Source organism: Lepisma saccharinum, chromosome 3 (assembly GCF_977018435.1).
Source record: "Lepisma saccharinum chromosome 3, izLepSacc3.1, whole genome shotgun sequence".
NCBI lineage: Eukaryota > Metazoa > Arthropoda > Insecta > Zygentoma > Lepismatidae > Lepisma > Lepisma saccharinum.
Window position 1 is genome coordinate 89,890,089 of NC_139231.1, and position 13,091 is coordinate 89,903,179.

Sequence of the window (13,091 nt, forward strand, 5' to 3'; positions counted from 1 at the left end):
GGAGAAAAGTTCATTTAGAACTGGAAGCAGAAAAGGCGAAATGTCAGCCCAGAATTATTATTTCAGCCTTGGAGGGATGAGGGGTCGACATTTTTGTTCATGTTTTGCTCTTCTTCATCTTCTTCATATCTTCCAAGAAAAAGCTGCTTGTAACGATTTCGGTGACGCACAATCCACATGCGGCCCCTCCAGAGATAAAGAGTCTGCTCCGGCATTTTGTAGAATACCTATTCACGATCAACAAAGCGAAAACATGACATTTAGGAGTAAATTGAAGTGTGTGTTGGCGTCTCGTCCAAGCTGCTTGGAACTGACCTCCAGAGGTGCGTCACAAGTCTGTTTTCCATTTGTCTCTCGGCAGAAATTGAAGGTTTGATTTTATTTGATATGTAGCGTCGCTATTCTGTCACTCTTGGCTAATCGCGACGACGAGGATGAGTGATGATATGATGAAATTGATAAAGGGACACTCAAAGAACACCCCTTGCCGAGGCCGGGATTCGAACCCGGACGCCTGGCGTTGTGGACTGCTGCAAGAGCGAGACGGCCATTTAAAAATCGAAATAAGAACGAGAACTCTGTGAAATCTAGACGAAATTGAGACTATCTGTCCGAGTTCCTTTGTTCAGCACATCACATCCAGCTACATCCAGCGGAGAGACCTTTCTACGTGTTAATATCTAAAGTAATTTAAAAAAAAAAATTTTTTGACAGTTTTTTACGTCAATAATAAGGAAGGCCAGCATTACGAGTAACACTAAATTTTGCAAATATCGGAACTACGAGCATTCGATGTACAGTCACCCGCAATAAAAATGGGACACCTAGATCCCGAAATACTCGTTTTCTTGCATGGTGTTATGTGTGTTGCCTAACCGTACTGTAATAAAGGAAGTTCAATAACAAGTCTTGAACAGAAACTTGGGCTGCAGCCGAAGAGTTAGCCAACACACATAACGCCCAGGCACGTATCTAGAAATATGTTTGGGGGGGGGGTTCGAATCAAGTGTCTCGGGAATAATAATAATAATAATATCAACAATAATAATAATAATAATAATGATTATGTTTAAATTAAAGTAATTATATCAAATCAAATTAATAATAATTACAATACATAAATTAATATATTATTATTACACGAATAGGTAAAAAGACTGTATAATAATATAGATATAACAGCGCATATTCATTACGTAGCTTACCTGTAGTTAAGATCGGAATAATTTACATAGTAACAAGTGCCCTGGCAATGAATTAATGTCAAATAGATGAATAATTGAATATTTATCGAATAACAAAAATGATGTTACATGTAGTAGGAGAAAAATAAGTTTCCGATATATCTTATGCATATTATTTTGAGTAGTAGTGTACATAAATTTTCTTTGTAATGTCATTCAAAGCCGTATGTTCCCAATATAATCCTTGTCTTCCAATAAGTTCAGAGGAAATTATACAACACATGCTAAACGAGTATATTTTCATTATTTAATTTTCATATTTAATAAGTCTTTCGGGTGGGGACGGGGGAAGGGGCGTCCGGACCCCCGAAATACGTCCTTTCCGTTCTTCAAAGCCGTATGATCTCAATATAATTCTTGTCTTCCAATAAGTTCAGAGGATATTACACAACATATGCTAAACGAGTATATTTTCACTATTTAATTTTCGTACCTAATAAGTCTTTCGGGTTTGGGGGGGGGGGGATTCCGGACCCCGAAATACGTCCTTCGTGTCCTTCAAAGCCGTATGATCCCAATATAATTCTTTTCTTACAATAAGTTGAGGAAATTATATAACAACGGCTAAACGAATATATTTTTCATTATTTAATTTTAATACTTGATAAATCATTCGGGGAGATCCAGACCCCCCCCCCAAATACGTCCTTGATAACGCCAAGCAAGAAAGCGAGTATTTCAGGATCTAGGCGATCCATTTTTATTGCGGGTGACTGTACATACAATAAACAAAAACACTATTTGTGTTTAGTTCACATGACACGCACAGGAAAGTTGTTTCATTTGCAGTCTTTGTGCGATAAATTAAGGATGAGTCTCATAAATGAATAAGCAGGAGTGAACGTGCTCAAAGATCCACATCACAAGATTGTAGCTTGAGCTGAAAATGTACAAAAGAAATCATATCGTGGCCTTTGCTCATCATTGTCTGGATTCGCTACGTGTAAAACGAGCGAACTGAGTTGGAGAACTGTATTTTCTTCCAGTCTTGGAAAATCCGCAGCCTTATTCCACCCAGGTCTACTCCGCTGTTGTCTCTCCTGCGACAGCCGCAAAATACTTAGCGCCTCCCCCCGCCCTCTCCCTTCCCCAGCCGAAACTCAATGTCCACCCAGCGTTTGTCGCGATGACTTACCCTTCGCGTCACGTCTCATTGCCCGGAAGCACTGCAGCCTTCCCTCCCCCCGCCGCCCCCTTCCTCCACAAAGACCGACCTAAGGGAATATTCTCCCCCCACCCTCAACCTCCTCTAGATGTTTGTCTCAGGGGGAACCCAACGAGAGACACCCTGAATCAGAAGCAGCACAGGCTGCCTCGTTTTCTTTCTGCACCAACCCCCACTTGCGGTGCCGGAGAACGTGTGGGGAATCCACCAACTTGCTTCTAGGGGAATCCCCTCCGCTTTCTTTTTTCGGTGATTGGATATCTCGTCCACCTCCACCCTCGCAAACCGTCCATGTAGGTGTCCTCACATGTACAATATTTTCTTCTTCTCCCTCGCCTCTTGTGCGCACTCTCTCTCAGCGTGTTAACGTACTCAACAAATCTTTCCTGAGAGCTCCTTAACTTGTACAGCAAGCGTGTTGTTCCGATTGCCTACCCTTCAGGATAATTCCCCTTGTTAGTCAATAGGGTTCGTAAATAACCGAATGGGCAGAGGGAGTGGATCAGCGCGGGGAAGTAAACAATGTGAAATTGCAAGTTGCCTGCTTCTCTCCCTTGGCTAAATAAAAAAGAGCTACAATTCCTTATTCGAAAAGTAATTCATCGCTACTCTCAAAGTACATCTAGGCTACTACGCTACTACTACCTTTACTTCATCCCAGAATGCAACGTAAAGCGAGCATACCTCATTGGCCACTTCTAGACTTTTCATGCATTCCGATCAGGACTAACCTCTGTGGAGGAGTTGTTATCGCAGCGCGCTACGACGGCAAGGGTCTCGGATTGAAATCCCAGCCTGGGTATCGGGTGAATGTCCTTTCATCAATTTCATTACATCATCAATCATCCATTTCATCAATTTCATTACATTATCAATCATCCAAATCTTCGCGATCAACCAAAAAGTGGGAAAAGAGGAAGACTTTCCTCATTGCACTTGATTCAAGCTCATGTTGGTAGCTGATCCATGGCATGTTTACGTAATTGAGCAAATCTCCATAGTCGCTAAGTGTTACTCGTGTCACCTACAATTGGACAGTATTGTCCGATTTGGTCTATGGCATACCTCCGTGCATTTTCTCTTCTGTCTTTGCAAGATATACTTTTGTGATTTCAACAGACCAGGATAGTCATACGATAAAGTGGACAGTTGCCATGCATTAGTTCAAACGTAGATAGAACTTAAAACAGGGGTTTATATATGAACACCCTGTATTGGCTTCTGTTAGTCTTCATTATCACACCATTGTAATGTGATATCAAGAGACCATTATCTTGCCAGGTCCATGGAAACTCAGATGCGATGGATCACCCGATTCACCGAGCATGACAGAAAACTGAGGGTGCACATCTGAAGAGATGAAAGGGGCTATTACATAACATGAAGCTCCCTCGTCAACAACATCAATAAACCATAACATTCTTTGACAACCAAAGCGCACCGGTGGACAGAGAACAGAGCGTGAGCGTCAGAAGGAGTGTCTCATTCACAGCTTCCTTCAGTGATCTGCTCATAACTTCCGCTCCGGTGAGAGAGGGGTGGGCATTAGTGCTGACGCGGGTGCCGTACGGTTGAGTGGTTTTTAACTGCTGATGCCAGGCTCGGTTCCCGAACACAGGACTCATTCCGTTTATAGCCATCTTGTGGATAATATAGTTTGTCTTAGTCCTTCGTAAATTAATCGGACGCGGTCATTTCTTTCAAGAGAACGCTCAACTTCAAGGGTCGTTGGTAAAGCAACCCTGAACTCTTCACTCCGAACGCTCTTACTTATCCAGAGCCGACCTCCGTGAGGGAGTGGTTAGCACAGCATGATAAGACGCTAAGGGTCCCGGATTGGAATCCCGGCACGGATGTCTCTTGATCTATTTCATCACATCATAAATCATCTTTGTCGTCGTGGTCAGGCAAAAGTGACAAAAAGCGACATAAAATATAACGTAACTCAATCAATCAATGTTTTTATCCAATTTCAGTGACGTACATGATATTATAGGCATATTGTTTTCGTTTTTGTTTGAAACGTCAATTTAAAGAATGGTACATTTCGTACGCATTTTGTACGAGACAAGACGAGATCTGGAAATTTCGGTCTTGTTTCGAGTTCAAAATATCTCGGTTTAATTTCAAGTTTTAAATGCCTGTCCCTTTGTACGACTCGTTTCAACTTGTAAACATCCGTCTCGTCCTCATCTCAGTCTCGGACTTCTAATATAATGTATAGTATGAGTAACCTACAACCAAGAAAAAAAAAGTCGAGACAAGCTATGCAGCTCTATACTCTACGGTACAACCTTGTTTAGAGTTCCAATCGTCTTTGCCAAAAAGGACAGAAAAAGGTTATTTTTTAAAGAAATGTAGAAGACAAAAGAGTAGCATGAATTACAAAAAGGAAAGACAAAACCTCATGCTACTATACAGTCCAGGCAGAGAGAGAAAGAAGAATTCCGATGCTTATTTGATGAAAAAGACTGAAAGGGAAAATATGAAAAACAGAAGCAGAAAGAGAAAGAAGACAAGGACGTATTAGGGGGGTCCAGGGGGTCCGGACCCCCACCCCCTCCGAAAGATTTATCAAGTATTAAAATTAAATATTGAAAAATTTATTCGTTTAGCCGTTGTTATATAATTTCCTCGAACTTGTTGTTAAGACAAGGATTATATTGAGATCATACGGCTTTGAAGGACACGAAGGACGTATTTCGAAGGTCCGGACCCCGCCCCCACCTACCCGAAAGACTTATTACTTATTAGGTACGAAAATTAAATAATGAAAATATACTCGTTTAGCATTTGTTGTATAATTTCCTCTGAACGTATTGGAGGACAAGGATTTATTTTGGGATCATACGGCTTTCAAGGACAGGAAAGACGTATTTAGGGGTCCGGACCCCCCCCCCTACCCGAAAGACTTATTAAGTACGAAAATTAAATAATGAAAATACTAGCTTAGCATTTGTTGCATAATTTCCTCTGAACTTATAGGAAGACAAGGATTATATTGGGATCATACGGCTTTGAAGGACAGGAAGGACGTATTTAGGGGGGTTCATGGGTCCGGACCCCCCGAAAGACTTACCAAGTACTAAAATTAAGTAATGAAAATATCAATTTCCTCTGAACTTTTTAGAAGGCAAGAATTATATTGGGATCATACGGCTTTGAATGACATTACAAAGAAGATTTATGTACACTACTACTCAAAATAATATGCCTAAGATATTAATCAGAAACTTACTTTTCTCCAACTACATGTAACATCATTTTTGTTATTCGATAAATATTCAATTATTCATCTATTTGACATTAATTGCCAGGGCACTTGTTTTTATGTAAATTATTCCGATCTTAACTACAGGTAAGTTACGTAATGCATATGCGCTGTTATATCTATATTCTTATACAGAGTCTATTTACCTATTTTTTACCTATTCGTGTAATAATAATATAATATTAATTTATGTATTGTAATTAGTATTAATTTGATGTAATATAATTATTATAATTTAAACATTATTATTATTGTTATTATTATTATTATTCCTGAGACACTTGGTTCGGACCCCCCCGAAACATATTTCTAGATACGTGCCTGAAAGAAGAATGTGAAAAGCAGAAGCAGAAAGAGAAAGAAAAATATGAAAAGCAGAAGAAGAAAGAGAAAGAAGAATATGAAAAGCAGAAGCAAAAAGGGAAAGAAGAATATGAAAAGCAGAATCAGAAACAGAAAGAGAAGAATATGAAAAGCAGAAGCAGAAACAGAAAGAAGAATTTGAAAGAGCAAGAAGAATATGAAAAGCAGAAGTAGAAACAGAAAGAAGAATATGAAAAACAGAAGCAGAAAGAGAAAGAGGAATACGAAAAGTAGAAGGAGATAGAAGAATTCCGACGCTTATTTGCTGAAGAAAGAAGGTTAGAGAAAGAATAAACCAAGTGTTCGCTTCTAGAATTTAGACTTAAGGAGGATTTTTGATTGATTGAGTTGGTGTTTTAAGTCCGCTTTATGCACAGTATGGCTAATCGGGACTGAACCTACAGTTTAAAGTTGTATCCGAACCACTATGTGCCTCCACCGGGCATCGAATCCGGGACCCCTTGATTGCAAGGCGACTTAAGGAGGAAAATGATGTCCTACTTGTATAATAGATAAAATTCTTAGAGAAGTGTTTGACTTTATTTTAGAGGAGGCTAAACTTTGTGCTTAGAGGGGCTGGTAATACACTCCGCGGCAAAAAAGAATCGCCCCCTAGTGATAAAAATCTAATATTTTCTTTCAAGCAGTATGTTTTATTTAATTTTTTGTAATTATTTTGACAATAATTAAAAAAAATATTCTGCACACCTTCTCATTGTTCGTTCCGATACCTTTTTCCCGATTTTACCGCTCCGAATGTCAGCTAATCGGCGGTGTTGTAACTCGTTTATTTCCACTGCCTTTTCTACGGTCTGTACTTCCAGTCTCTGTATTCCGCCGAACAACATTTGTGACAGTTTTTGGATGAATATAAAGTCTTCGTGCAACTTCTTTCTCGGACACATTATCCTCTAACATTTGAAGTATCCTTCCATACTTTCTTAGACTGAGATCTGTAACACCCTGCTTTCAACCCATTTCGATTTACTACTTTGTGTGAGCAAGAAGGAAGACTTCTGATCAAGAAACCTTTCAGCGAGGTTATGAAACCAATCCCTAAACAAATGTAACAGTTGAACTATACATCAGACCAAACAAAGGTAACTAAACAATAGCGGAAGGCAATAAAGGCCATTAAGCTTAACAATTTAATCAACTAACAGCTTTCTTTGTTGATTTCTTCCATTATTACCTTCATTGTTAGAGTAAGTAAAATATCAGAAAATGTTAAAATTACGTACAGTATGTACAATTGTCAGAATAATTTTTTAAAAAAACATACTGCTTGAAAGAAAATATTAACTTTTATCACTAGAGGGCGATTCTTTTTTGCGGCGGAGTGTATATCGAGAACAGTGAGAGAGAGAGAGATGAAGGAAAGAGACAAAGAGGGAGCGATAGAGAAAGATTGAGAGAGGGAGAGAGACAGAGAAAAGAAAGAGAAAGACAGAGAGGAGGGGGAGAAAGATTGAGAGAGGGAACATTCCACAAGGAAAATACGTAGGCAGTAGATGAAACAAGCACACCATGGTGGCATGCGGGTCTTTTTCACATTATTGGGAAAAATAGGCTGTTTATAGAGAAAAACAAATTTATTCGGTGATGTTTTGTTCACTCGTATAGGAGGACAGTAAAAAAAAGCAAGTAAACAAGTAAACGAGGTGGAAAATGTCCATTGTTATTTGACAGACTGTTTTTTTTTCTGATCTGTGCCGTGCAACGAGAAACATCGTGTGTGGATTAGACAAGCACAAGCCCACATCACACAAAGAGAAATTCCACGTGTTTTTCCTCCCCAACACGTTACCAATTAAACTTTCAGTAATCAGGGCACAATTGTTGTACTTCATGCAACAAAAGTACGAATTAACGAGTGGTGCGAGGCGGTGATTTATCCACACACACCTCAAAATTTCCTCGACATGATCCTCTAAATTTTTTCACAAAAATAAAGGCTCTAAATTTACCCTTATACCCCCTAAATCCGAACTTATAACAGCCCAAATGCAAAACTCTGGGGAAAAAAATATCCTGATGCTAAGTATTTTCCAAATGTCACACTGGTCGTTTGATTTTATTTCTGTTATTGAGCGTCTTATTTCTGCCACTTTTGGCTAACGACAACGATGAGGATGAGTGACAATGGGATGAAATTGATGAAGAGGACACTCATAAAGAACACTCATGCCTAGGCCGGTATTGGAAGCCGGGACCCATGGTGTCGTAGCGACCAGTGTGGCGGCCAACCTTCGTAGTGGATTGGTTAGCCCGAAATCAGAGTTGTTCAAGGTCCAGGAACACATAAATTCTAATGAGTTCTATTTTGTTCCATAACAGGACCCAACGAAACCTTTCTTTGTCGCAATCTAAATTCGATCCAAGTTGCGCATTGTTTCATTTCAATAACGAACTTGGACCGTACTTAAATTGATCCTGTAAAAAGGTTCCGGGACCGAATTGAAATACTTTAAAGATAAAAAGGTTCTTTACTTTCCAGAACCCATTTACACTTTCTGAATTTTCTCTCCTGGACCGGAGTTGAATATATTTATAATTCCAGAATCTTTAATATCCCTGCTTGAAATGCTTCAAGTCACGATTGATGCACTTTCGGTGCTAAGTATCATTTTAGTTTCTTTAAAGTGACATCTCAATTGTATGTATTATACAGAACAACGGCTAGTAAAAGTACCCTTTGATGCCCTTTGTGTGTATTAAGTACCAAAAGTTCATCACTGGCAGTCACTGTTCCTGGAGTAAAAGACATATAGATATTTCTGTAAAATGACGCACTTTGAATTCTGTGTGTGTACGAGTGGAGTGCCACATGTTTTGGTCCTATTCCCTCACGTTGGCGAATAAAACAAGTTCCTTCTTCCAACCCAAGACAGCCTTTACATTCCTTACGCAAGCCGGATTAGCTTAATCTTCTCCAGCAATTACAAAAACGTCACACTTTTGTTTGATCAAATAAAATAGAAACGCAAAACAAAGGCAATTTATATGCCGTCGCGTTTCTTCTTCCTATTAGGGAACTTAATCTTCCTCCGGGAAGGAAAGGACGACGGAATAAGGTGCCGGAGTAATCAAGAGCTCATCAAAGACTAACTCAGTTTCCTTTGGAAATTTGAATAACAATCAAGTCCGAAAGCGGGAGATTGAACAGGTACTCGAACGAAAGCAGGCAGAAATATTTTTCCGCTTCAAAAGTGTGACGTAACAAGCAATATGGAAAGTGTACCAACATAAGAGATTCGGTTCTCGGTTGTAGAACGTTTTTTTGTTTTTTTGTAAGTATATTTCGAACAACATATCTTCATCTCTGACCTTGAAGTAGTGGGGAGGGTGTCGTTATGTATTTGCTTGTACGTGTGTAAAGGCAAAAATATGTATGCGTGTGTGTGAGTGTGTGTGCCCGTATCTATAGGTTAGATTACCTTTCTTATATGTAATTTTTCTTTGTATTTTTTATTTCTCTGTAATTTTTATATTTTTTTCTTTCTTTTCTTCAATATTTTAATTATTTCATATTCAATTTTTTTTTTGTAAACATGGTCAAGTGGAAGAAAAGGCTCCACAGCCTTAACTTCGCCATGTAAAAGAAGACGAAATAAATAAATAAATAAATAAATGAATATATGACCCGGATTCGAGCCCCGGCCTGGGCGTTTGTGTTCCTTATGCATGTCTCTCCGACAGTTTCATTTACTCATTTCTCATCTTTGCGATTAGCCAAAAGTGGTAGAAAAGAGAAAAGTACCCTACGATATTCTTGCATAACCAACATGCATCAATATATTAGCATGTGCCTACACATACGAAACGAAACTAATTATGAACATGCATTGGTTGTTTGCAACACGAGTTTTGTGATACTTATTAGCTATGTAAAACTTTTAAGTGACAGAATACCACAAACGGTAAACTACTGTATGTTTTCTTATCAACACTACACTATTTACTAGCCTTTCTACGATGTCTATTAATTTGATAACGTTGGCTTGCTTACCTTCGAAAATTCGCCAGCTCACACTTCATGAACAGTTACTTTAATGTCCAACTGAATATTTCTTCACTGTGAAGTCTCATTCCACGATATTTGCACACAAAACCAGAACAGAAACAAACCTCTAAAGAAGCGGTAGTTACCACCACACCCTGGTGAAAACACTCCAACAAACGTACATCACACCGCACTTCGTAACCAGTAAGGTGCTTCCACCCCCTCCAACACTCGGGGCAAGTTTCAACTTGCAGAGACACGTCGAATACGTACGTACAGACGAGGGAGCAAATCGCTCGAAACAAAAGGGTAGCGGCTAATGAAAAATTGCTTGTTTTCCCTCGTATAGTTAAAACTCATTGTTTGTATGGAATGAGGCAAATTTAGTTCACAAACATTTTCGTCACTGAAAAGTATCTCCAAATTATGTCAAAAGCATACATGGTGGAAGTATACGCTTTGACATACAGCGATAATCGAATCAATATTGCCAGATAATAGTTCGGGAACATTACTACAGTGTAACTCACTATATAATTTCGATACATTCAGATACTGCGATGATTGGTGTTAAATATAATTTGAAGCAAATTGTAGGATATACGTATTTATATTTCGCTTAGAATAATGTCGCTATTATCAGGATGACGAAGTTCTTCACAAAATATTACTTTTTCTTCTAAAATGAAAGTAACATGTAGTGTAGTATTTTATTTAACCTCAAATATAAACTGGTTATAATGGGTCGATGGTTTTACTGTATTAATTACTAACACAGTCCCTTGGGTTGTGTGAAAAGCATGTTGTTAAAGTCGGCCGTGTTCAACAACTTATGGGTAGGGGACAACATTCCTTGCACGGTTGCAACTTCCCCTTGAAACAATACTATATTACTCACATAAAAACTTTGCTATCTACCTTTGTTTCCAAGTTATGAGGTCGGAACCATTTGAAATTGCACATAATTGATATGTTTCCTTAACAACAATCGACAATAACCGATGAAAATGTAATTTGAACAAAAATAAATAAGTTTTCAAAATAACAACGTGCTATTATTACACGTTACAATTCCGACATATCAGTAAGTGGGAGGAGAAGCAACTGTTACAGAGCTTTCAGATCGAAGTGACAAGCGACACTTGACAGATTTGAAACCGAAGTCACACTACAAGCTGCACATGTCGCTTGTCGCTTGTCACGTGGTCTGGGCAATAGCGTGAATCGTATCGTCTCAGGGGGTGCTCGTTCGGCGGCGCAGATCGTATGCGCAGTTGTCCGTGGATGCATGACGTCACCATCGAAACACTCAGCACGGAAAAGGCTGGTTCCTTATGCAAATATTGAGAAATTTGACAACGAATATCTTCTAAAATATAGTAGCAAGGGAAAAGTTACAACTTTTACTGTTAAGATTCATCCTTTCTAATCAATTTATCACAAAGTTGATTCAAATGTGTAAAATGGTTTTCAAGAAATCGTGTTACGAAGGAACCCTTGTTTTGTTCTCTCCAGGCTTCCAATGTAGGGGAGTTTTAACTTAAGCGCGTTGGATTTCTTTTTGCTCTATGTTTTGAAATAAGATTATTTTGTTCTTGTCAACTGAAATCATGCCTAAATGCTATGGAAAGCTGTGAAAACTATTATCAGAAAACTAACGGAAGAAAACTAAACTATCACAGCTTGATTGATATAAAAAAAATGCAAGATTGCCCATTTTTGTGAAAAAGGCATTGTGCGAGATCTAAAAGCAGAACTTTATAATATTGTATGTAAATGTAAGGGTGTAATAAACGTGACTGCTTCCCAGGCACGTATCCCAGGGGGGGCTTAGGGGGCTCAAGCCCCCCCCGAAAGTTTTCGGTTTACACTAGATAAAATGAAATTTTTTGTTTCTTGTGGTGTCAAATAAAATAATGTGACGTTAATTTAAGGAGAGAAATAATTATCGAGGCAAGACGGAGAATATTCTATAACCCTGTTATTGGTAACAGCTCATATCCAAGGTGGGAATCAGGGGGCTCAAGCCCCCCTTCAAAAAATTTTCAGTTTACACTGATAAAATTAGTTTTTTGACTTCTTGAATAATGTGACGATAATTTAAGGATAGGAATAATTATCGAGACAAGACGGAGAATGTTCTATAACCCTGTTATTGCTAATAGTGCGTATCCAAGGTGGGCATCAGGTGTCTCGAGCCCCCTCCCCCAGGAAATTTTTCAGTTTACACGAGATAAAATTAGGTTTTTGTCTTCTTCAATAATGTGACGATAATTTAAGGAGATAAAAAATTATCGAGGCAAGACGGAGAATGTTCTATAACCCTGGTATTGTTTATAGCGCGTATCCAAGGTGGGGATCGTAACTCGTGCCCCCACCCCCACCAGGAAATTTTTCAGTTTACACTAGATAAAATTAGGTTTTTGTCTTCTTGAATAATGTGACGATAATTTTAGGAGAGAAATACTTATCAAGGCAAGACGGAGAATGTTCTATAACCCTGTTGTTGATAATATTGCACGTAAACTTTTCTTACGCTTTCGGTGTTGTCGTAGCGAACTTGAACACTATGTAGAAGAGACTTATCAGCATTTGGAAGCTGCACAACAAAGGTAGCGCCGCAGGTAGGGCGATTCGGATTCATTGTAATTTTTTAATCTCTGGAAAGCGCGAGAGGGAACGTTCTTGAAAAAGAGAAGGAGTCGAACTACTGGCAATATTTACGAATCGTGATATCTGCGAAACGTTCTAGAATATAATGAGGATATTAATACGCGGCTTCAATTTCCCGGTTGATCTGCACAACAGAATAGGTGGAGACTTCAGAGGTAAGTGTGACAATTCATACAGTCGATTAGTGATCAGTCAGTGTCCATTGGTTGCTTTATAAGATCTAGTGATTCGAAAATGAAATGGACTAAATACCGTAAAGTAACGAAGTTTACCACTAGTTCCAGTTCGGTCCCAAAGCTAAAAACATTGACGACAGCGGAACTTCGAGTAGTGCTGCGAGTAGTTCGGGTGGAAAGACGAAGAGATCGAAGG

General features: G+C 38.9%; 1 protein-coding gene across 2 annotated transcripts in view; it reads right to left on the minus strand.

Moving 5' to 3' along the window:
* The window catches only part of pxb (putative Hedgehog signaling attenuator pxb), a 412,264-nt gene that overhangs the window by 319,903 nt on the left and 79,270 nt on the right, over positions 1-13,091 (minus strand). Inside the window, exon 1 of one of the 2 annotated variants that reach the window (XM_083119001.1) lies at positions 10,053-10,138. The exons of the other annotated variant lie outside the window; for it this stretch is intronic. The gene's annotated coding sequence lies outside the window, so the exon portion shown is untranslated. Of the gene's footprint in view, positions 1-10,052; positions 10,139-13,091 lie in introns of those variants that run through there. 2 annotated transcript variants of the gene reach the window in all.